Source organism: Octopus bimaculoides, chromosome 11 (assembly GCF_046866305.1).
Source record: "Octopus bimaculoides isolate indiv1 chromosome 11, ASM4686630v1, whole genome shotgun sequence".
Classification (NCBI taxonomy): Eukaryota; Metazoa; Mollusca; class Cephalopoda; order Octopoda; family Octopodidae; genus Octopus; species Octopus bimaculoides.
In genome coordinates, this window is record NC_142938.1 from 73,811,735 (window position 1) to 73,835,734 (window position 24,000).

The 24,000-nt window shown below is 36.8% G+C and overlaps 1 protein-coding gene across 1 annotated transcript in view; it reads left to right on the forward strand.

Annotated features, from left to right (window-relative positions):
• The window catches only part of LOC106871651 (BCL11 transcription factor A), a 303,703-nt gene that overhangs the window by 18,209 nt on the left and 261,494 nt on the right, over positions 1-24,000 (forward strand). The gene's annotated exons all lie outside the window — the stretch shown is intronic.

Sequence of the window (24,000 nt, forward strand, 5' to 3'; positions counted from 1 at the left end):
AAAAATCTATAAATTTATAGACCTAGCCAACTCTTGTAAACTTACTGTCAGCAGAACAATTATTGATATAAAATGAATTTTAATTATTTTTCTTTAAATAATAGAAGAAAAAACCTCCAGCAGAAAAATGTTTTTGTTTTTTTCTTTTTTATGTTAATTGAATATGTAATTAAAACATTATTATTAAGGTAAAGTTAGAGGCAAGAAAACCAACCAAACCAACTACAGTGCCATATTGAATGTTTTGTCATGTTTAGTTATGTCCCTTTATATTCTGGGTCCAAATTCAAACTGTGGTGGTGGTGGTGGTAGTGGTGGGGTCGTTATGGGTTGGTTGAAAAGTTGCAGCTATACTGAGAGAATCAATCCTGTCGGCTGCTATACTCTTCCCTTTGTCAATTTTATCATGACACTGTAAGACATTCCGTATTAACACCTACAATCTTTGCTGTACTGACAATCTTACTATAAACCCCAACATGCGTTAAAGAACACTACTGTTTTTTCCCTTCATCTGTGTAATTTTCCTTGTAGCATTCTCATTTTGGGGGCCTGTTTTTTGGGGTTTTTTTTTTTTTAGCCAAATTTTTTTCTAAGCTTGTTTATTATTAATTACAGAAGTCAATCTTTATTAATGAAAAATATGAAGTGAGCAATGACAGAATCTAATGTCACACAAAATACCTCGCTTTATTCATTTACATTCTTTTACAATCAAATTTCAAAAATTGTCTTTTTTAAATTTTTGATGTTATCTTTTATCAAACTGTTTGTCATTAGACTGTGGCCATGCTGGGGCACAGTAGAACTTTATAGACAAATGAATCAAGCCAATTACCTATTTTTTAAAAAATCTATTTCTAATTCTATCAGTCTCTTTAGTCAAACTGCTAAGTTACAGAGATGTAAACACACCATCACTAGTTGTCAAGCGATGGTAGGGGACACAGACACACGCACGTGCGCACACACAAATACGTGCATACATACATGATGGGGTTTCTTTCGGTTTCTGTTTGTGAAATCCACTCACAAGATTATTGGAGATGCCATGCAGTGGGACTGAACCCGGAACCATGTGGTTAGGAAGCAAACTTTTTACCATGCAACCACCTCTTCGCCTGTTGATGAGATAAGAATTGGCACAGAACTGGGGCTTGGTATATTTCCAGGGAGTTTGCTGAAAAGGGAGTGAGAATAGTAACAATGGGCTTAAATTCTGTGGATATTTCTGTAAAATGGAGAATACACCTAGGAGAGGACATTACCCTTCGTGATCATGGTAATTCTGTGTCTGTTGGTGTGGGGCAGGGTTCCTTGGTTAAACTCTGAGCTTAACCCCTTATAGGACATCTTTAATGTTCCCTCATTCGTTGCCCTGCTGGCAAAAATCTACTACTGTTATAATTATTTCGAAAGTCAGCTGGCAGAATTGTTAGTGCGTCAAACAAAATGCTTTGCAGTATTTCTTCCAGCTCTTTACGTCCTGAGATCAAATACTGCCAAGGTCAGTTTTGCCTCTCTTCCTTATGGGGTCGATTAAAATAAGTATTAGTTGTGCACATAGATCAATGTAATCGACTGAACCTTTGCCTCCTGCTAGAATTGCAGGCTTTGTGCCAAAATTTGAAACCCTACTTCTACTACTAATGTTCCTGTTTTTCTCTAAATGATTCTGCATAAATCCCCATTCAGTTTTTTTGTCATTTATCCTTCTCAAGAACCTCATTAAGAAATAGTAATCCATAACAAGATTGCTTGTCGGTCAGCTGTGATATTTTGGCCTTAAAATAAATAACAGAAATCACTCATGTATTATTGTTCTTTTCTACTCTGGGCACAAGGCCTGAAATTTTCGGGGATGGGGCCAGTCGATTAGATCGACCCCCCCCCAGTATGCAATTGGTACTTAATTTATTGACCCCGGATGTATAAAAGGCAAAGTCAACCTCGGCGGAATGCTCATGTATTATTATGACAAAAGCAAAGGCGGCGAGCTGGCCGAATCGTTAGCACGCCGGGCGAAATTCTTAGCGGTATTTCGTCTGCCGTTACGTTCTGAGTTCAAATTCCGCCGAGGTCAACTTTGCCTTTCATCTTTTCAGGGTCGATTAATTAAGTACCAGTGAAACATTAGGGTCGATGTAATCACCTAATCCCCTTCCCACAAATATGAGGTCTTGTGCCTCCAGTAGAAAGGATTATTACAAAAGCAGCAAACTGGCCAAGTTGTTAGCCCACCAGCCGAAATACTTAGTGTCTCTCCTAGCTTTAGATTCAGAGTTCGAATTCTGCTGAAGTCGCTTTGGCCTTTTCATCCCTTCAGGGTTGATGAAATAAGTACCAGTTGAGCATGGGGGTTGATGTAATCAACTGACCCTTTTTATCAAAAATTTCAGGTCTTGTGCTTAGAATAGAAAAGAAAGGGTTATGGTTACACTTCTCTCTGGGGTTGATCATTTCATGCTACTTGACTGATCCTACTTCCCCCCTATCTGTGAAACCATTATCATTATTACTCTTACACTTTATATCCTCCATCATACTTGACAAAATATATACCAGTGTGTATATATATATATATATATATATATATATATATATATATATATATATATATATATAAAGCAAATACCTGGAGTAAATATCATTAATTACTCCTGTTTGCTACAAACCTTCCACAAAATAGTTGGGTAGTGGGATCAATATAATCAAACTAATCCCTTCCCCGACAAATTCCAGGCCTTGTGCCTATAGTAGAAAGGGTTATCATCGTTATTAATCGATGCTGTGCCCCTGTTATGTTCAGGGTTCAATTCCTACTGATGTTGATGTTTGCTAAATATCTTTTGAATGGTTGAAAATTACTACCAGTCAAGTACCGTTTCATAAGAATTCCTTATGTCATTGTTGTTGATAAAATATCTATATTCAACCTACCTCATGCTTATAAACCCTTGTTGACCCTGTTGGTATTGTTTCATAAATTTATATTAAAAGAAGAAACTTGGAGTATATTTGTTTTTTGGTTTTGTTTTTTTAAGTAGTGCTTTAGTTGAAATAATACCCCAATGTTTCCCTATAATATCTTTTATTTTTATAAATTTATTTAAAGCGTTCATCTTGTGTGTGTATGTCTTGCAACTAGGAGGTTGTTGTTTATTAGGGTCATTCATCTCCATTAGTAGCTAATAATACATGTGTATACCTACCTCCATACATATATATTCATACACACACACACACACACACACACACACACACGTTTGATACTAATGGGCTCACCTCAGTAAAAAATATTCTGTTTTGTGTAAATTTTTATTGCATATTAAATATTGCCATCATTGAAAGTGGCTGAATAGAAATGTGGCTCAAATGAATAAATGAAAAAAAGAATTAAAAAAAAAAAACCTTTGGAATTTGGTCATAATTTTCTTTTCTGAGTTCAAGTCACACCATGGTTAACTATCCTTCTTTTCATCCCTCTAAAGCAGGTACTTGTAAATATACTGTGATTGATGTAGAGAAAATAAATAGTTGCTATGCTCCACCTCTTTAAAAAAAAAGACAATATTATCATCAGTATTAGAAATCACTGGTGCCGTGTTTATAGAGACTAATGATTCTTGGAGGAATTTTCATATGTATTATTATTATTATTCCACCAAAGTCCACTTCACCTTTCACCCTTTCTGGAGTCGATGTAATTGGACTAGCCCCACCCCGAAATTACTAGCCTTGTGCTAAAATTTGAAATGAAATCATCATCGTTATTATTAAGGCACCATGGTAGCAGAATCATTAGCATGCTGGACTAAATGTCTAGCAGTGTTCCACTCGTCGCTACATACCGGGTTCAAATTCCACCAGGGTTGACTTTACCATTTATCCTTTCAGGGTTAGTAAAATAAATACCAGTTAAACCCTGGGGTCGATGTAATTGACTGAATCCCTTTCCCCAAATTTTGAGGCCCTGTGCTTCTAGTAGAAAGAATTACCATTGCTAAGGTGGCAAGCAGGCAAAATACTTGGCGGTATTTTCTCCGTCTTTGTTCTGAGTTCAAATTCCACCAGTCAATTTACCTTTCATCTTTCCAGGGTCGATAAAATAAATACCAGTTGAACGCTGGGGTCGATGTAATTGACTCATCCCTTCCCCTCAAAATTTCTGCCCTTGTGCCAAAATTTAAAATCAAACAGGGTTTAACTAAATATGTAGTTTTGGGGGTTTTTTTTATATAGATTTTTATGTTCAACAAGTCTTGGATAACTTTTGACTGATTCTTTTTCTATCTCCTGTTACTGAGTTGGGTACAAAGCACTCTTATAAATACCAATAGTATGTATTAATTAGGTTTATGTCATTGAATTAATATCAATTCAAGTAACATTTACAATGTCTCAATAAATAACTGTCCGGAACAATAAATTATTAGTGCCTAAACCAAGTTACTTCACTGATGGATGTGAACGCTTCATAACTACTACTAATTCATACACACACACATTTGATGTTGAATGTACACTTTTGAGAAAAAATTAAGAGATCGTTACCAGGGATGTGTTAATTCAGAACTTGCCTTTACTGATGTAACGGAACTAATAATTAGTATTTCTTGGGCAATGATAGATTGGTAAAATTTTGCCTTTCATCTTTTCGGGGTTGATAAATTAAGTACCAGTTGTGTACTGGAGGTCAATCTAATCGACTGGTCCTCTCCCCAAAAATTTCGGGCCTTGTGCCTAGTGTGGAAAAGAATAATAGATTGTGCAACACTCTAACAGTTTTACTAAAGTGCAGTATTTCTTCTTGTTCATTACAGTCTTGGCTCAAGTTTGGTTGAGGTCTACTTTGGCTTTTTGTTCCTCCAGGGTCGATTAAGTAAAGTACCTGTCAAGTACTGAGATTTGATGGTTATCGACTTATCTTTCTCCTCCGAAATTGCCGGCCTTGTACCTAAACCAGCCTTGTTATTTGGGTGGTGTATTAGCAGAATCATTAGCGTATCTGATGAAAGGCATTCCGAGTTCAAATCCCATGGAAGTCACCTTTGCATTTCGGGGGTCGAAAAAAATGAAGTCCCAATGAAGTACTTGGTTCTGATACTCCAATGCTTGACTGGAGGTGATGTAATCAATTTTACCCTCCTCCTAAAAATAGTGCTAACCCTGTGCCAAAATTTGAAACCATTATTATTATTATTATTATTATTATTATTATTTCTAACCTTATTTTACCTCTGCACCCAAATAATAATTGAAATAATTTGGTGGCAAAAATGAAATTGAAAGATTCTGTGATTTTGTTCCGAAGTGTGACTTCTCTAAGTTTGTACCTGTTATATACTGAGGGTTAATTTGATCCACTACATCCTGCCTCTCACAAATTCATCAGTGTTTTGTTATATTGCTGTTGTTTATAAAAAGAAAGGGATTTATAGAATTAGTGGAGCAGTGGATAGATAGAAAGACACTATTTGTCATATACAGTTATTCCCCTTTGCATTTCGAGTTCAAATCCAGCTGAAGCTGATTTAGCTTTTTATCTGTGTGGGCTTCATCAAAAAGAAAGAAGTACCATTCTAAAATACTGGGATTGATTTAATGAACCATGCAACTCTTCTTGTGCTTAAGTACGTTTGAATTGATTATGTGCTAAACGAGGCATGGCTAATGTTTTCTGAGAAATAAATTGACCAGGGACTAAACAATGATTAACAGAATGAACCGTTTTAGACATAGATGACCAATGCCACATTTACTACCAAGAAAAAAAAAATCCTAAGGTAATCTTTTGTTAGGCTTGCCATTAAGTTTCACTCCGGCCACAGTTGACCAGCCTGTAGCTATTGTTGAACCTTATGGTCTGTGTTTATACTATAAACCATTGTTGACTTTTTAATAACTTCCCTAGTTCTCTGGGTTATATTGAAGAACCTCATTGTGGCTTTTTTTAGCATTGGATGTCCATTATCTGTTGGTAGAATTACCTGTTTAGTGTACTGGAATTAGTTTTGGAAATTTTCTTTTTTTACCAATTTCATAACAGGTTTCCAACCTGCTTTTAACATATTTTTGTCCTGGGTTAATTTAATCACCTTCATAACCAACCCAACTTCTGCTCTCTCACTCTATCACTGCTGTTGGTACACTACACCTAGCTATACCACTACTACTACTACCACTATTACTATTTAAATCTATCTTGTGCTTTGGTCATCTGTATTTCAAGCAGTTCTCTCTATTAATCATAGTTGTTTAGTCTTTGGTCAGTCCTATTCCATCAGACCTATGGTGAAAAGCACTCCAGCCGTGACCATGTAGGAGTACCCAGTATTTTACATTATCCAACGCAGTCTCTTCACTTGTTTTAAGGCTGATTCGTTACAAGGGAGAGATTTGGTTGCTATTTCTAGCATGTCGAAGCGACCGTGTTGCGGCTCCTTCACTGAATCCCGCCACACAGTCCATCCAATTATTTATCTATCAGTCGTGGTACCAAATCCAGCTGAAACTAGTTGTTTCCATGGAGACACCGCTGTCACAGTCTGCCGCTACCTATGTCAAGTGTCCTGGCCATGTAGCAACGATCCCCACTTGTCTTACCTGTCAAGCTATGCAGTCGTTGTCAATCCCAACTGTCCATCTCCGTTGTCTTACATGGCTGGGTTGGTCAGGGCGTGTGTGTTAGCTGCTGTCATATCGGTTATAAACCTGTCCATTCAGCTGTCCACTCTATTTGCCTGTCAAAGCACGTAAGCTTGTGTAGCTGTCAACTCTGTTATATATCTCTTTTTACCTAGTTTGTCCAACAACACAAGCCACACCCAAACCTCGCCTTTGTCATTTCTGCTTGTCCACATTAAATTTCCTTACACATTAATTCACCAACACCTTTCTCTCTCTCCATTCTCTTCACATATTCTCTACTTTCTGTCTTTCCATACTTTTCACTCATCAGCTTTTTTTTGTCTCTCCGGAACACTAACGCATAATTACGGAGTAATGCATAAGACCAGTCAATATCCATAACTGGATATATTAGCCGTTGTGTACATGATATATATATTGTGTGTGTGTATGCACGTTGAAACATATGTATGTTTTTATGTATCACTATTATTACACGGGCTGGCAGAATGGTTAGCACGGCGCAAAAAGTGCTTTCCAGCATTTTCGACTGTCTTTATGATGTTCTGAGTTCAAATTCCGCCGAGGTCAACTTTGCCTTTCATCCTTTCGGGGTCGATAAAATAAGTACCAGTTCATCTTCTGGGGTCGATGTAATCGACTTAAAACCCAGTCCCCCGAAATTGCTGGCGTTGTGCTAAAATTTGGAACTATTACGTATAAGTGTGTGTGTGTGTGTGTGTTCGTTCGTGTCATCTAGAATAACTACACCTTTCCAAATGCCTGATTAACTAAGACGTGCGCGCGCGCGTGTGTGCGTTATATACTTCCATGATGAAATAAAGTTCGCGATCGATATTCTGTTTAATTGATTCTAATAGCTTTCACTCTGAAAGCTGATTTTCTCCATGATAAATTCTTGGAGAGAGAGAGAGAGAGAAACAAATAACAAAAAGAAAAAAACATCACCATACACATACACACCCATCTTATTTCAACAAACAACAAACAACAGCACTAAAAATTCAAAATAAAAGAATCAGATTTGGAAAATTGACAATTCCTTCATTTTTGGAACTGATTCCACTCGTATGCAAATTTGAAATCTAAAACCCATTATCAACACCGCTGCCACCTCCACGACACCGTGTGTGTGTGTGTGTGTGTGTGTGTGTGTGTGTGTGTGTGTGTGTGTGTGTGTGTAGCCTTTTCTCTTTTCATTTCTTTTTTTTTTTTTTTTGTTTCTTATGGCAAGTGTGAAAGTTTTCAGGATGTCGTTTGATTAGCATCGCAAAATTCCCAAATGTTTGTTATGAAAAGTAGCTGTGTGTGTGTGTGTGTTTTTGTAACAGCTCCGATTAGAAAGAGTCAGCTATAAAATTTACCAAAAGGCTCCTTTTCATATATATATATATATATATATATATATATATATATATATATATATATATATATATATATATATATACATACATATATATATATATATATATATATATATACATACATATATATATATATATATATATATATATATACATACATATATATATATATATATATATATATATATATACATACATATATATATATATATATATATATATATATATATATACATACATATATATATATATATATATATATATACATACATATATATATATATATATATATATATATATACATACATATATATATATATATATATATATATATACATACATATATATATATATATATATATATATATATATATATATATATATGTTTGATATGTGGGTGAGTGGTTAGGGCGTTGCACTCACGATCACAAGGTTGTGATTTCGATTCTCAATCTGGTAGGGCATCATGTTCTTGGAAAAAAATACTTTATTATACGTTGCTCCAGTCCAGTCAGCCATAAGTTCGCAACCCTATATATATATGTGTGTGTGTGTTTCCGTCCAGTTTGGCTTGTCTGAAAAGCAGGTTAGACGCCGTAAAAATTCCCGGAATGACAGGCCACTTGAATGGATGGCCGAAATAGATTTGTTGAAGGGTCATTTTACTATTAATGATAATAAAAAAATTTTTAATAGCACGCATTAGTTACATTTTGCTTCACTTTGTTGTTGTTAGTTGAGCAAGTTAATCGATAGCTTGACCAACCGTTTGTTCAATCAAGCCGATTTGTCAGTCCTTCTGTTGCCATTTGCAACCCCATCAACAACGAACCCTTGTTTGCGCCAGCTCAGCCCCGATCAAGCAAACCACTTTAATTTAATCCAATGCCTTCCTTATATTCTAATACGGTACAGTGTGTGTTGAGCAATTTGGCTGTTGTTTCTAACCGGCCGATCGACCAAACCACATAGGTTTTTGTAGCTTCCTGGTTTTATGCTGTGCCAATGTTTGGAGAAATACAACGAACTTCTCTCTCTGTGTATTGTGTCAATGTTGTTATACTATACACGTGTTGTGTGTTTGTTATGTGTTTATAAACTAGGAAATTATCTCTTCTCAAGCGCTGTAATTTATACGAAAATACCCTACCCGTCTGTGTGTGAATAACGTCCTAGATTATTTAAGCATTTGTTCATAGTGTACGTGTGTGTTCATGTATGTATATATGTATATAAGCACATATACACCCAGACATAAATGAATCTGCTCTGAAACTCGGAACACACACTCTAATCGACGAATTTACATATTTTTTAAATATCAGGTGTTTGTTTAGTACATAGCGATATATATAATGTATAATTAGTCCGGTATATACTCATGCTAGTAGACCAAAACTTCGATGTCACTATCAACACTATTGTAATAAAAATAAAATATGTACTCTGCAAAAAAAGTATTAGGTAATCCTTCAGTTTAATGTAAAATTGCTTCTTAAAAAACAAAGTGTGTGTGTGTGTATGTATATATATATATATATATATATATATATATATATATATATATATATATATATATATATCTGATTATGGAGCTGTTTTGCTTGGTCGTAATTGTTAACACCTTTTCATTCGCAATGTCTTCATCGTCTGCTGACAGAAGAAAGAGGAAGCGAATGAAGAGAAATGCTTATTTGCTAAGAATGTGTTGGTGGATATAAGCTAATCCAAAAGACAAGCTTCGATTTGTGACAATAACAGTGGGTTTTTTTTTTTTAAATATAAACACAAGACTAGAAAATTAAAGGGAGATATAGGCAGGGTGTAAAAACCAATTATACAGACCACGGTTCTTGACCGATATTCGTTTCGAACCTGGAAATTATTATTTTTTTAAATTCTTATTAAAGGTGGCTTGCTGGCAGAATGGTTAGCGTGTCGGACAAAATATTTAGTGGCATTTCATCCGGCTCTTTATGTTCTGAGTTCAAACGCCACCGATGTCGACTTCACCTTTTGGGATCGTTTGGGGTCGATATAATAAGTATCGGTTGAGCCCTGGAGTCGATGTAATCGATTTCCCCTACACACACACACAAATTTCAGGCCTTGTGTCTATAGAAGAAAGAATTATTTCTAATTTAGGCACATGGGCTGCAATTTTCATCGCAACCCCGGTGCTAGACTGGTACTTTGTTTTACCAACCTCTGAAAAATGAAAGGCAAAGTTGGCCTCAGCGGCGGGGTTTGAACTGGAAAAGTAGAGTCAAAACAAATAGTGCTCTTTAAGTTCTGAGTTCAAATCTCGTCACAGTCATCTATGCCTTTCACACTTCCGGGGTCGATATAGTAGACTAACCCTCCACAATATCTCTCGCCTTGTGTGTGTGTGTGTGTCTACATTAGAAAGGCTACTTACTGTTAACCGGTGCTAAATAGTTATAAATTTTTAATAATGATTTTTAAAAATTTGTATTTAAAAGAAAATATTTTAATATGTTTTAATCCATAATCCTTTCTCTATTTGCCGCAAGGGCGACGGACGTGCGGACATTACATAATAAAAGCAATGAAAACACAATACACACTGAGAGATGTGCTACGTATTCATGCATTAAAATATATAGCATTCATTGTATGTATGTATGTATATATGTGTGTATATATATATAATGCGTATGTATACCGCGCACTCTATGCACATGGCTTTTGTGGATATATGCGTGAAAATAATGCTAAAAGTACATAAATGCAAAAACAACTGGTTGTTAAATGTCCAATTTTATGGTTTTAAAAAGTGAAAGAAAAAGAAAATTGAAAGAAACAAGTGAAAAAAACTAAATAAATTTTCTTAAAAAAAAAAAAAAGAAAAAAGTCTTCTAAACAAGTTAAAAAGCTCGGTTTCTGTTCTTTCCTGCCTACCTTACAATCAACTCTTTTATTGTCTACAAGCTATTGCCAATTCTGCTAGCCCTCAATTTCAAACGTGCCCCACCGCCGTCACCACCATCTTTCTCAAACTGAACATTTTACAAGCCTGCTACTGTCGTAGTAGAAACAGGCTGAAGAATTTTAGATTTTTCGAAAACTGGTTTGAATATTGATTATTTTTTGGCCTTAACGCGTGCGGTCTACATACATATACGTATGTATATGGAGAGATGTGACAACATCCTTAAAAGATGTTTGGTCGTAACGCTCGTGTTGAATGAGCAAGTGCGTTGTACGTATGCACGCATGTATGTATGTATATCTAATTTACACGAATACGTGTGCGTGTGTTTGAATATATATATATATATATATATATATATATGTATGTATGTATTTATCTATATAAAATGATTGCTTTCTTGACCATATTTTAAATATAATAAAATGTCAGCTGCACTGATCTATCTATTCTTTTTTCCTTCTGTTCTTCTTCTACCTCGCTGTTAACACACACACACACACACACACACGTACATAAACACGCACACGCACACGCGCGCTCTCCCACTCACACGACGATGTGTGTTTGTGTATGTTATTCCATTTTCGAAAATGGGAAGAAAGTACAAGTTGCTGAATATAGATAATTTCTTTTTTCCGTACTTGTTTATTACCAAATTTCATTTCTCTTCCTCTCTCTCTCTCTTTCTCTTCTGACCATTTTAGAAAAGGTGCCAACGTCACACATTCCTTATTTTCCCTCTCTCTCTCTCCCTCCCTTTCTACAAGGAACCTCACGGGGGAGGCTTGCTTCTTTCTATGTGGTCGTTCGACCTGCTAGAAACAACAGTCAAATGACCTCCCTCAAATCACCACACACCAAGCTTGTCTTCAGAAACACACTGGATAAATGTAATTTGTGTGTGTTTCTGTGTGAAAAAGACGAGATGGTCACGTCTGGAATGCCTTGTCGTTCGCTTCCAACCTGGAGTTAAATTACAAAATCTTTCTCACATATAGATAGATGTATATCTGTCCGTCTTTCAATGACCTCTCCCCTCTCTCTCTGTCACTCTCTCGGCCCCCTCCTCTCACTGGCTCTTCTCTCTCTATCTCTTTCTCCCTCTGTACCTTGTCTCTCTCTCTCTCTCTCTCTCTCTTCTTCTTCTGCCCTCACCTCACCGCCATGTTTAAATACTCATGTATTTCCTGTTTATCTTCGTCCCTTCTCTTCTCACATTTTAGACTTGTGTGGGTCGTTTCCTCCCCCCCTCTTTCTCCTCTTCTGAATGCTTGGTCTCTCTCTCTCTCTTCCTTCTTTCTCCTCTTCTACTCTCCATTTCTTTCACACACAACTGTCCACTCTATACACACGTGTGTATGTATGCTTCATACACACACACACACACATTATCGCTAGTTTGTTACCTTTTTTGTTATTATATTCCGTATGTTTGTTTTGCTTGGCTGCTTATTTTATCATTCTCCCACCTTCTTCCTCCTCCTCCTTTCCTCCATTCATACACACATCTCTTCATTTTTTTCTTCTTCCTTTTTTCGCCCTTTCCGCGTTGTCTTTCTCTCTCTCTCTTTTTTTTCCCGCCACCACTCCCTCTCATAACACTGTCTCTTTCTTTCTCTCTGCCTGACCGCGATGATTTGTCTGCCTAACGTTTTATTTTAACGTTTGACACTGTTTTCCTGTGTATATAGATATGTGTGTGTGTGTGTCTGTCCACTGTTGTGATACAATGGCCTCTGTCAGGTCAGGCTAAAAGCAAGAACAAGCTTTAAATTTTGGACAAGGTTTGTTGGTCGTGGTGGTCGTCATCATGGTAATTATCAGCAGCAGTGGTGGTGGTCGCGGTAGTAATATTGATAACTGCTACTTTGGCGGCGACGGTGGTGGTGGTGTTTAAAGTCCTTGGTCAACCTTAATAGAGCTAACATGTGACCAAGAAGCGTTCCAGTCACGACCATCCTGTCATTCTAAAGTGCATCCTTCCTTTTTTTCCCCTCATGACTGTGATTTTTCAAGTAGCTTATTCATTTCTGACCATCAAATATTGTTTACTTCCCGAATCAACCTTGATAGAGTGGACGTGTAATGAATGCAAGCAATCCAAATGAGTTCTAACCGTAACCATCCCATCGTTCTATATATTTAGGTCTGCGTTATGCAATGTGACCTTATTTGAAGGAGAGACTTGGCTGTTATTTCTGCCGGGTCGACTTATCTCATAAAAGGCTCCCTCTTTTGACTCGAAAGTTGGGTGATATAAGAAGAAAGGGCGTTGGAGCAGTCGTATCTGTTGTAGACATGATGATGATGAATCGCTGTGGCTGTATCGAATAGACCTGTGGTCACAGACGTGTCGTACATTGTATATATATAGGCCTACATTATCTGATGTATCTAATGTCTTTCAAACATGAGATGAAACCTTAGCATTTGACGAAAGTCTGGCTGCTATTTCTAGCATGACAACACTGTCATAGTTGTGCAGTGGTTCGAGTGCCTTTCCATGTATGACATAGCGTTGAAACTTCCAATTAGATCGTATATTCGGTTCGGCAAGTGCTTACCACCGTCACACCCAACACAATAATCATGATGTTTCGATTAGATACGGCGCTAGTTTTTTTTTTGGGGGGGGGGGGGGGGTTTCTTAGGATCGGTTACAGTATATTACTGGTATTATTTTGTCATACACTAATGTCTATGGTGATGTCGGCGATGGCAATAACGATTCTCGTTTGTATAACTGACGATGATTACGTGGCATTCATGCCTTTTGCTGTGCTGAGCATCAGAATAAGGAACAGTAAAAGTGGAACAAAATCGAGCTTATGATTTTGGAATAATATAATGGAATTAATACCAAAATAGAGATGTTTATGCAATGGTAGGAGACACAGAAAAATATGATCAGCTGTGATCGTATTCCACTAATTCTCTCTTACTTTTTCTGTCTTTTTCTCATTAGTTTCTTTCATTCGTCTGTTTAGCACTTCTGTCTCTCATTCACTCCGTCACACACACACACGTTCGGTGATTTCTCTTATGTACCATTCTCCAATACAATTCTCTCTCTCTCTCTCTCTATCTCTGGTGTATGTGTGTGTGTGTGTGTATATATATATATATATATATATATATATATATATATATATATGAGACCAGATTTCCAAAGACTCTGTTTTAAAGAACTCAGCAAGGAAACTTTGCTTTCGCCTATTCAATAGCTCTTTCTCTCTCTTCCTTTCTTTCTCTCTCTCTCTTTCTCTCTTTCAAAATCGCTTCCTCTCATAAACAGGAAGACTACAAGAAGTGTCGTCCCAGCTGTGAATTACTTCACTCACTCTGTGTGTGTGTTTGTGTATGTATTATTATTGTGTGATGCTGTGATAGGACCGAGTCGTAGATGGATAGATGATGCGTCTGGTGGAAATAGAAAATAATAATTATAATAATAATAATGTGTGAGAGGACGATGAAACTAGAAGATAAATAGATCGTCAATTAAGGAGGAACAACAGTGCTAGAAACGTAGATAGTATGTATTAAGAGATAGAGGTGTTGGTGGCCAAGTATTATAGCAGTTGCGGAAAATCTGCCGTGCCAGACCGACCGACCACTGTCAGTTGCATCCAAGCTTTTGCGCGCGCGCGCGTGTGTGTACCCTCTTCTATTTCACTCAATCTGTTTACAATTTGAACCATCTCTCTCTCTCTATATATGTATATTTCTTAAAATGTTTAGAATCTTACTTTATATCAGTTAGTCCTTGTTCTAACGTACAAAACACGCGGGAAATATGCGTGTGTATGTACATGCATGGCAGTGCCCCAGCGTGGTCGCAGTCTAATTACTGAAACAAGTAAAAGCTTGTAGCTGTGGTTTCTTATAAAATATTTCTGTATCTGAGTATTTTTGTCTCTTTGGTTGTCAACATAAAAACATTTGTATATATATATATGTGTGTGTTTCTACGAATGCTCAGTGTGTGTGTGACTAATTTTAAAGCCCTCTCCATGATCAGGTACCTTGTGGTTACTTTGTTGTTAATCATAGATGTGGTGTCTCTGAAATTTACTTCCAAGCACGAACACTCCGATTTATGATGAGGTCAATTGAAAACGTGATAGTGCCTGTCCATCTTCAGGGCAATTAACAACAAAAAGTGGTTCGAAACTGAAGATTTTTAATAATAATAATAATAATAAAAGTGGGCTCAGATTTCTCGGAGTAACAGAAATGGTAATGTTGGGTCATAGTTGTTAAATTTGAGCTGAAATAATGTTTCGTGTTATAGTGTTTTTTAAGTCCAGTGTGTAGAGAAAATGGGAGCTTGTGGTGTTCATCTTTTATCTGTGTGTCTTCGTGTAAAAGTGGTTGTAACAATGAATCGTAATTGAAATTAATTTACACGCTCCTCTATGCACATTCGCGAGAGCATATACGTGTTTGTGTGTGTCTATGCATGGGCAAATATGTATATGAATGGATAAATTTATGTGTATGTGGTATTTATGTATGTGTGTGTACATACACGCACTTTGAAATACGGTTTATGAATTTGTACGTCAATAAACAAGACATGTAAATATCTCTCATATATGTGTGTATGTATGTATGTATGTATGTATATATATATATATACATACATGTGCGTATGTTTTGTTGTCTCCGTGTCCATGCGTCTATATTAATGACTCATAACCAACGACAAAACACCTGACCCAACTCTAAGGCCCCCAGACAGACATATAATGGTTATATAGAGGATTTAGCTAGGCAGGTCACGCCTTCGGGGGTTACACAAGCTTGTATAATTTCAGATAAGCAAAGGTCATATTCCTGTTAGCCTGGCACGTCACTTTTTGGGCCGAGAAAAATAGCACACACACATACACACACATATAAGCATAATGTGTGTGTGTGTGTATTTAAACGAGAGTGTGGAGAGACTGGGTTAGTGTGAGAGATTGGTGTGGAAGTAAAGGGGCCAGCTTCGGTTTTGTTTTGTCCTATATGTATGTAGATTAATTTAAGGCGTGTTTCTGTTATGCAAGCATGGATTGACTGCTAGGCTGGATATTTTTCTCTCCCCATATGTCAACCTACCTTCTCGTGTGCTCCACTCTGCCATCTCCCTGCAACACACCAACAGAGGCATACACACATACACACATATATGATATACGTTCTCACTGTCTTGTGACATAAGGGTGTGTGTGTGTTAATGACATGAAGAACAGAAGTTGTATGTGAAAATTCTAATGTTGCAATTCAAAATTGTAAATGAAAACCATAACCGCTTAAAGATTTGTCCCATTCTTAAATTAAACAAAAAAAAGACGTTTCCTTATCTTTTTTGTTTTACCAAAATCTTCCACGTGTCCAATTCTTAACTTTTAAAAAGAAATATCACTTTCTTTTTTTTACCAAAATCTTATTCTTGTCCCATTCTAAAATAGGAAAAAAAACGCCTTGTGTATATGTGGGTGTTGAAACTGGATAGAGTAATTTCAACAGATTATTTCAGTCTTATTTTTAAAAACTGACCTATATTGGAATTATTAAATTTTAAAAAAAAATGAAATGAAAGGACTCTCCTTAAGCTGGTAAATTCTTCCTCCTCCATAAACGAATTCATTACTTTTGTATAATGGCACTGGTTAGTGATTGTACTAGCCGTGGTCCATTTAGGTTAATAGTTCTGCTCAGGTCAGCTTTCATGCCATAAACTAAAGATCAAAGGCAAACCAGCTGTGACCAGCAGTCTATATCTTTTTTTTTATTATTATTTCAGACATATTGTAAGTCTATATTATTCAACATATATTTCCCCCCAGCCCCAGCCAGTCAGCTGACTCTAGTTGAGGTCTTCCTTGGCAATCCCATAATTTAGTTTGTTTGCCTTGTGTGTGCACTGAGGTATGGAGTTGGACTGCACCCATACATATATAACGTGCACTCACGCTGACTCAAAATTTATGGTCATATCCAACACACAATGAAAGCACTATGATTGTCCTTTCAGAGAGCAGAGCAGTTTTGTTTGGGACCATTACAAACTCTGAAGAAGAGAAAGGGTGAAAAAAAACAAACATACTTTGTGTGGGTGATACCTTTTACATTAATAATTGGCTGGAAAGAAAACCAGGAAGTCACAAAAAAAGAAAAGGTTATTTTTCTATAACCACATATGTTTGTTTGTTTTTTTTAGGTTCTTGCTCCATTATGGCCACAGCCTTTGGGCTGAAACATATAAAAGAATATGTGTGTGTGTGTCTGTGTATGTGTGTGTATATATATATATATATATATATATATATATATATATATATATATATATATATATATACACACACACACACATATATATATATATATATATATATATATATATACATACACACACACACACATATATATATATATATATATATATATATACATACACACACACACACACACACACACACACAGAGTGGACTCTGTAAGATGGTTTGGTGCTAGGAAGGGCATCCAGCTGTAGAAACCTTGCCTAAATAGACAGTGAAGCCTGGTGCAGTCTTCTTGCTAGCCACCCCCTGTCAAACCAGCCAACCCATGCCAGCATGGAAAACAGACATTTGATGATGATTACATATATATATGCATACATACATATATATATATATATATATATATATATATATATATATATATATATAATATATACAAGAATAAGGGCAGGGAATCGTCAATTAATAATAGAATTAATAATTAACAGTTTTGCCAAATAGTTCAATATATATATATATATATATATATATATATATATATATATATATATATATATATAATGTTTCTATAGGCTCAAGGCCTGAAATTTTTTAAGGGAGAGGAGCCAGTCGATTACATTGGCCTCACTGCTTGACTTGTACTTATTTTATCGACCCCCAAAAGAATGAAAGGCAAAGACGACCTCGGTGGAATTTGAACTCAGAATGTAGCTGCAGATGAAATTTAATAATAATGATAATAGATCCTTTCTCCTAATATGCACAATGCCTGAAGTTTTTTTAAGGATGGGGACTAATCAGTTACATCAACCCCCAGTACTCAGCTGGTATTTATTTTATCGACCTCAAAAGGATGAAAGGCTAAAAAAAGAAAAAAAAAACACAACCTCCGCAGAATTTGAACCCAGATTGTAAAGAAGGATGAAATTCCACAAAGTGCTTTGTCCAGCTTGCTAACAACAACTCTGCCAACTCAGCGCCTTCATAAGATTATAAATATGATGAACATTAAAAGAAAATATTTCATTTAAGATTTCTTCTCCTTTGATCATAATCTTAGCTGATTTGGTTTTATAAGTATGAATCGATTTGAATATCTCCTTATTATGAATTTTGCACTTTTAGTGAAATGCTTAAAGTACAAATCTCAATGATAGATTTCTTGAAATGAGAGAAATCAGAATTCTTTGTTGTTTTAAACGTTTATTTCGTGATTTGTTGTTATTTTATTTCCTATCTCCGCCACGTGCTGGTGGCTCATAAAACGCACTCACAACACTCTTGGAGTGGTTGGCATTAGGGAGGGAACCCAGCTGTAGAAACCTTGCCAAATCAGGCTGGAACCTGGTGTAGTTCCCCACCCGGCTTACCAGTTTTCAGTCAAGCTGTCCAACCTATACCAGCATGAGAAGTGGACATTAAACGATGATGATGATATCTGTGCGTGGGTGTATAAGAAAGACAGTTTTAATTTTTCACTTGAAAAACCACATGGTACCTGGTTCAGTCACTAATCATGTTTTTTTCTTTCTTTTCTCTCTCTCTCTTTTCTTTTTGTTACCATTTGGAGTGGCTGTGTGGTAAGTAGCTTGCTTACGAACCACATGGTTCTGGGTTCAGTCCCACTGCGTGGCACCTTGGGCAAGTGTCTTCTACTGTAGTCTCGGGCCAACCAAAGCCTTGTGAATTGGATTTGGTAGACAGAAACTGAAAGAAGCCTGTTGCATATGTGTGTGTATGTATATATATATGTGTGTGTGTTTGTATTTGTCCCCCCAACATCGCTTGACAACCGATGCTGGTGTGTTTATGCCCCCATAACTTAGCGGTTCGGCAAAAGAGACTGATAGAATAAGTACTAGGCTTACAAAAAATATGTCCTGGGGTCGATTTGCTCGACTAAAGGCGTGCTCCAGCATGACCGCAGTCAAAGGACTGAAACATGGCTTTCACTTCACATTTATCTATCTGTAGAGAACTAGTTGCAGGGAAGAGTGATGTTCTTAAGCAAATTCTTGGTATTAGCAAGAATTAACAGAGTGGTATGTTTTTGGGCAATTTACATACATGGACTATGAATGGTATTCCGAAATCCCTTGTTTGGCTGTGGTATGGAAATGCATTGTGGATTTGGTACAAACACTACAGTTAAAGAAATACTGTCAGCCATGTTGCTCTGTGATGCAAACTGTCGTGAAACTCTTTTGTACATTTATTTAATGTCTGGATGTTGCTGACTTGAGGGGTTGTTGAATAGCTGTTGTCACACGTAGGATGGATTCTGCTACCAGCTGAATCCACCAAGAAAATTACCCTGCTGAGCAAGAAGGTAATAGGGCAAAAAAAAAAAAAAAGTTTGTATGGTGAACATTAAAAAAGGGACACAACCAATTTGTCTTAAAATCCTTAAAATTTCACTTCGAGAGGAGGATAAGGGCGTTGTTCAGTGAATTAGTTGAGAGGTATATGAGATTGATAAGCATGGCTTATGTGAATGGGTCCCCTTTGAACATGCACCAGTAGGCTAAAAAATATTGCTGGGTGAGGGTTCTCTGTAGCCAAAGTTAACCTGGATTTGTGGGGCTTGTAAATTGCTCTTAACTGGAGGTCCCTCTTTCAGGATCTTATTGTTTCCTGTCGACCCCTCATTAATTATTTTCATTTCATTCTATTTCATTTCTGTATAAATCCTGACTTTTTTTTGTAACTTGGTCATCTACCATCCTCGTTATCATTGCCTCTGTGACAATAATTAAAAAAATATTATTAGAGCATCAGGTAAAATACTAAGTAGAGCTTCTTTCAACTCATTGCATTCTGAGTTCAAATCCTGCCTGGATCATTAATGTCTTTTATTCTTTTGAAATTGATAAATATCATGTACCAGTCAGGTACTGGTGGGGGTTGATGGTATCAACTAAACCCTTCCCCTCAAAATTACTGGCCTCGTGTAGTCCAAGGTGGACTTTGTTTTCTATTTTACTGTGATTACTGAAATTACTATCAATATAAATCTGGTCTTTCAGTTTGGATCTCTCTGTCTCACACCAAACTAAGTACAACTTCTTGACTTTAGTAAAAATGCATGAAAGCGCCGACACCATTCCATACTCTTTTACTCTTTTACTTGTTTCAGTCTTTTGACTGTGGCCATGCTGGAGCACCGCCTTTAGTCGAGCAAATCGACCCCAGGACTTATTCTTTAGAAGCCTAGTACTTATTGTATCGGTCTCTTTTGCCGAACCGCTAAGTTACGGGGACATAAACACACCAGCATTGGTTGTCAAGCGATGTTGGGGGGACAAACACAGACACACAAACATACACACGCACATACATATATACGACGAGCTTCTTTCAGTTTCCGTCTACCAAATCCACTCACAAGGCTTTGGTCGGCCCGAGGCTATAGTAGAAGACACTTGCCCAAGATGCCACGCAGTGGGACTGAACCCGGGACCATGTGGTTGGTAAGCAAGCTACTTACCACACAGCCACTCCTACGCCATCTTTCATTATTTTTGGGACTTTTTGTTTGGTTTTCATTAGTATTATTTAATTTGTGAATTTGGTTTTGGTTTACAAAAAAAAGAAGAAAAAATGAAGCAAAATCTAAGAACTGCTGTTCAGCTCCAGGCCAGACTTGATCTAGTAAGCTTGTGGCTGTCAAGGAGGAAATAGCTGCGACATCTATGGACTGGCCTCTAGAACTTTCTGCATCTCTCCTATTTTGGTAGCAGGGTGTGCTACGTTGGAGCAACCTTGGTAAACGATAGCAAAGTTAACAAACAAAAACAAAATGCCAAGCTGAGGAGTTAGACATGTAAAACTGAAGAGTGCAGGGAGTTGGTTGAGAATGAGAGAGAGAGAGAGAGAGAGATGGCAGCAGCGGTGGTGGCGAAGGCGACAGCGAGACAGTGGGTCGGGGAAGAATGGTGTGAGGGGTTGGTAGCTGTTGTGATGGCAGTGGCGGTGCCGCTGATGATGGCAAGTGTTTAGTGGAAAGTACTTTACACATGCAGGTGAACACATGTATACTGCCCAAAATATGATTACCACCCCCCTACTAGCACCACCACCACCACCACCATAACCACAATCATCATTGTCACTGTATGTCATATCTAGGATATTTTCTCAGGTTTCTTTTTTCATGTATGTTTTTTAAATATTGTCACCTGTTCATACTTAATTCTTTGATGCACACATGCTCATATGCACTCATAGTTGGGTGCATCCATATAACTACATACTTACGTATAACTCACATTTCATACACACACCTGCACTGCACACATACACACACTCATACATATAGTATAAATATATATATAATACACACATACACATATATCCACTCTATATGTACACACATGTATATACTCATACACATACTATATATATATATATATATATATATATATATATACATATATATATATAATACATACATACATCACACACCCTCGTGCATTTTCTTTTTTTTTCTTTTTCTTTTACTTGTTTCAGTCATCAGAATGTGGCCATGCTAGGGCACCACCTTGAAGAATTTTTATTCAAATGAACGGTCCCCAGTCTTTTTTTTTATTTTTTTTATTTGAACCTGTTACTTATTCTTTTGGTTTCTATTGCCAAACTACTAAGTTACAGGGATCAACACCAACACATCAACGTACACACAGCGAGCCTCTTAGCTTGCATCTACCAAATCCACCCACACAGCATTGGTTGGCCTGAGGTTATAGGAGACACTTGCCCAATGTGCCACACAATGGAACTGGACCTGGAATCACACACACATACACGTTATGCATATTAACATTATTCTTTTACACATGTTACTGAAAATAAATCTTTTTAAACTTGCTCTGTCAGTATATATGTATACAATTATGTGCTCTGACTGAGCATTTTAGCTCTTATTTCTAGCAATGTAGGCGTTCTAACACCCTTAGTAATTTTTAATGACAATTATAGTTTTCCTTTTTGATAAAATATTGCATGCTGTTGTCTGTATACATTTTTGGTAGGCGCAGGTGTGGCTGTGTGGTAAGTAGCTTGTTTACTAACCACATGGTTCTGGGTTCAGTCCCACTGTGTGGCACCTTGGGCAAGTGTCTTCTGCTATAGCCTCAGGCCGACCAAATCCTTGTGAATGGATTTGATAAACAGAAACTGAAAGAAGCCCGTCATATATATATATATGTGTGTGTGTGTCTGTGTTTGTCCCCCCCAACATCGCTTGACAACCGATGCTGGTGTGTTTACATCCCTGTAACTTAGCAGTTTAGCAAAAGAGACCGATAGAATAAGTACTAGGCTTACAAAGAATAAGTCCTGGGGTCGATTTGCTCGACAAAAGGCGGTGCTCCAGCATGGCCACAGTCAAATGACTGAAACAAGTAAAAGAGTAAAAGAGTAAAGAGTATATATATGTATATAAGCATTCTTATACATATCTGTGTATGTATAATTACCCATTTATTTAAGGGGCATAGCTTATCCCCTTTTCAATGTAGTCCCCATGTTTGTGAGTATTGTTAATAATATTAAGCTTATGGCATTGTTACCAACGGGCTTCCAGTTTCTGTTGTACATAACAGTACAGTGATAGATCATAGCAATGTTGTAGATAATGACAAAAGCACCCAGCTCTTGTGTGTGTGTGTGTGTGTGTGTGTGTGTGTGTGTGTGTGTGTGTGTGTGTGTGTGTGTGTGTGTGTGTTGTTAATCCCCATCATTGATTTGCTTAACAGATTTACAAACAACACTGGTCCCTTTCAATGACGTTCTCCCTATCTGTGGACAATTCTAGTTACAAGCAGCTACTTTTCTAATATCATATTCTGCTACTGACCACAAAGAAGCTCTCCTCTGTTGTTTCTGCGTTGATCAATTACCACTTTATTGGAAAGCAGGATGGATTCGGACTATTTTTGTTTGATTTTGTTCTGCTCCAGGTCATCTCTTATCAAGGACACCCATGACTGGAAACATTTCAGCCATGACCGACTAATCTGTCTTTCAATCTGTCCTTGCTTTTTTCCGATGTTTCTGGTCATTATTTCTAGCAGATTAATCAAACATGAAGATTCCTCTCTTTTGTTTGACATGGTTGTTGCTTCTCATACATTGTTGATGCTTTCCGTTTTTATTTACAGTTTTCTAAAACTCATTTCCTAAACTAATGTACATTCTTTGTTTCATTTACCCAGCAGCTTACGCCATTTATACATCCCACAAACAGATGCAATGTGGTCAGTGACTTGGTTGATTTCTTCTCTAACAGTTCTTGTTTTAGCAATATATTTATATATTTCTCATCGCTGGCCGCCAACCCTTTTTTCTGCAAAATAGGGGTAGCTTATCCTGTTCAGGTTACATTATTTGCATTATCCTGCGTTTGAGAATTTAAAATCACTTTAACTTTCTAAGATATTTCAACGCTTCTAAAAAGCAAACTTCGTTTGTTTATTTACATTTGTCGTAATTTGAATTTAACGTATGATAGCGTCTCATAAAGCGAGATTTCTATACATCTTAAATTTGCAGAGGAATTTGTAGTGGGGTAGTTTAGCTTAATCGGTCAAAGCATCGTGACGCGTAATCACGGAGATGTGAGTTCGAGTCCACAGCTAACCACCTACACTTTTTTCTGCAAAATAGGAGTAGTTTATCCTGTTCAGGCTATATTATTAGCATTATCCTGTGATTGAGAATTTAAAATCACTTCTTTAACTTTCTAAGACATCTCAAC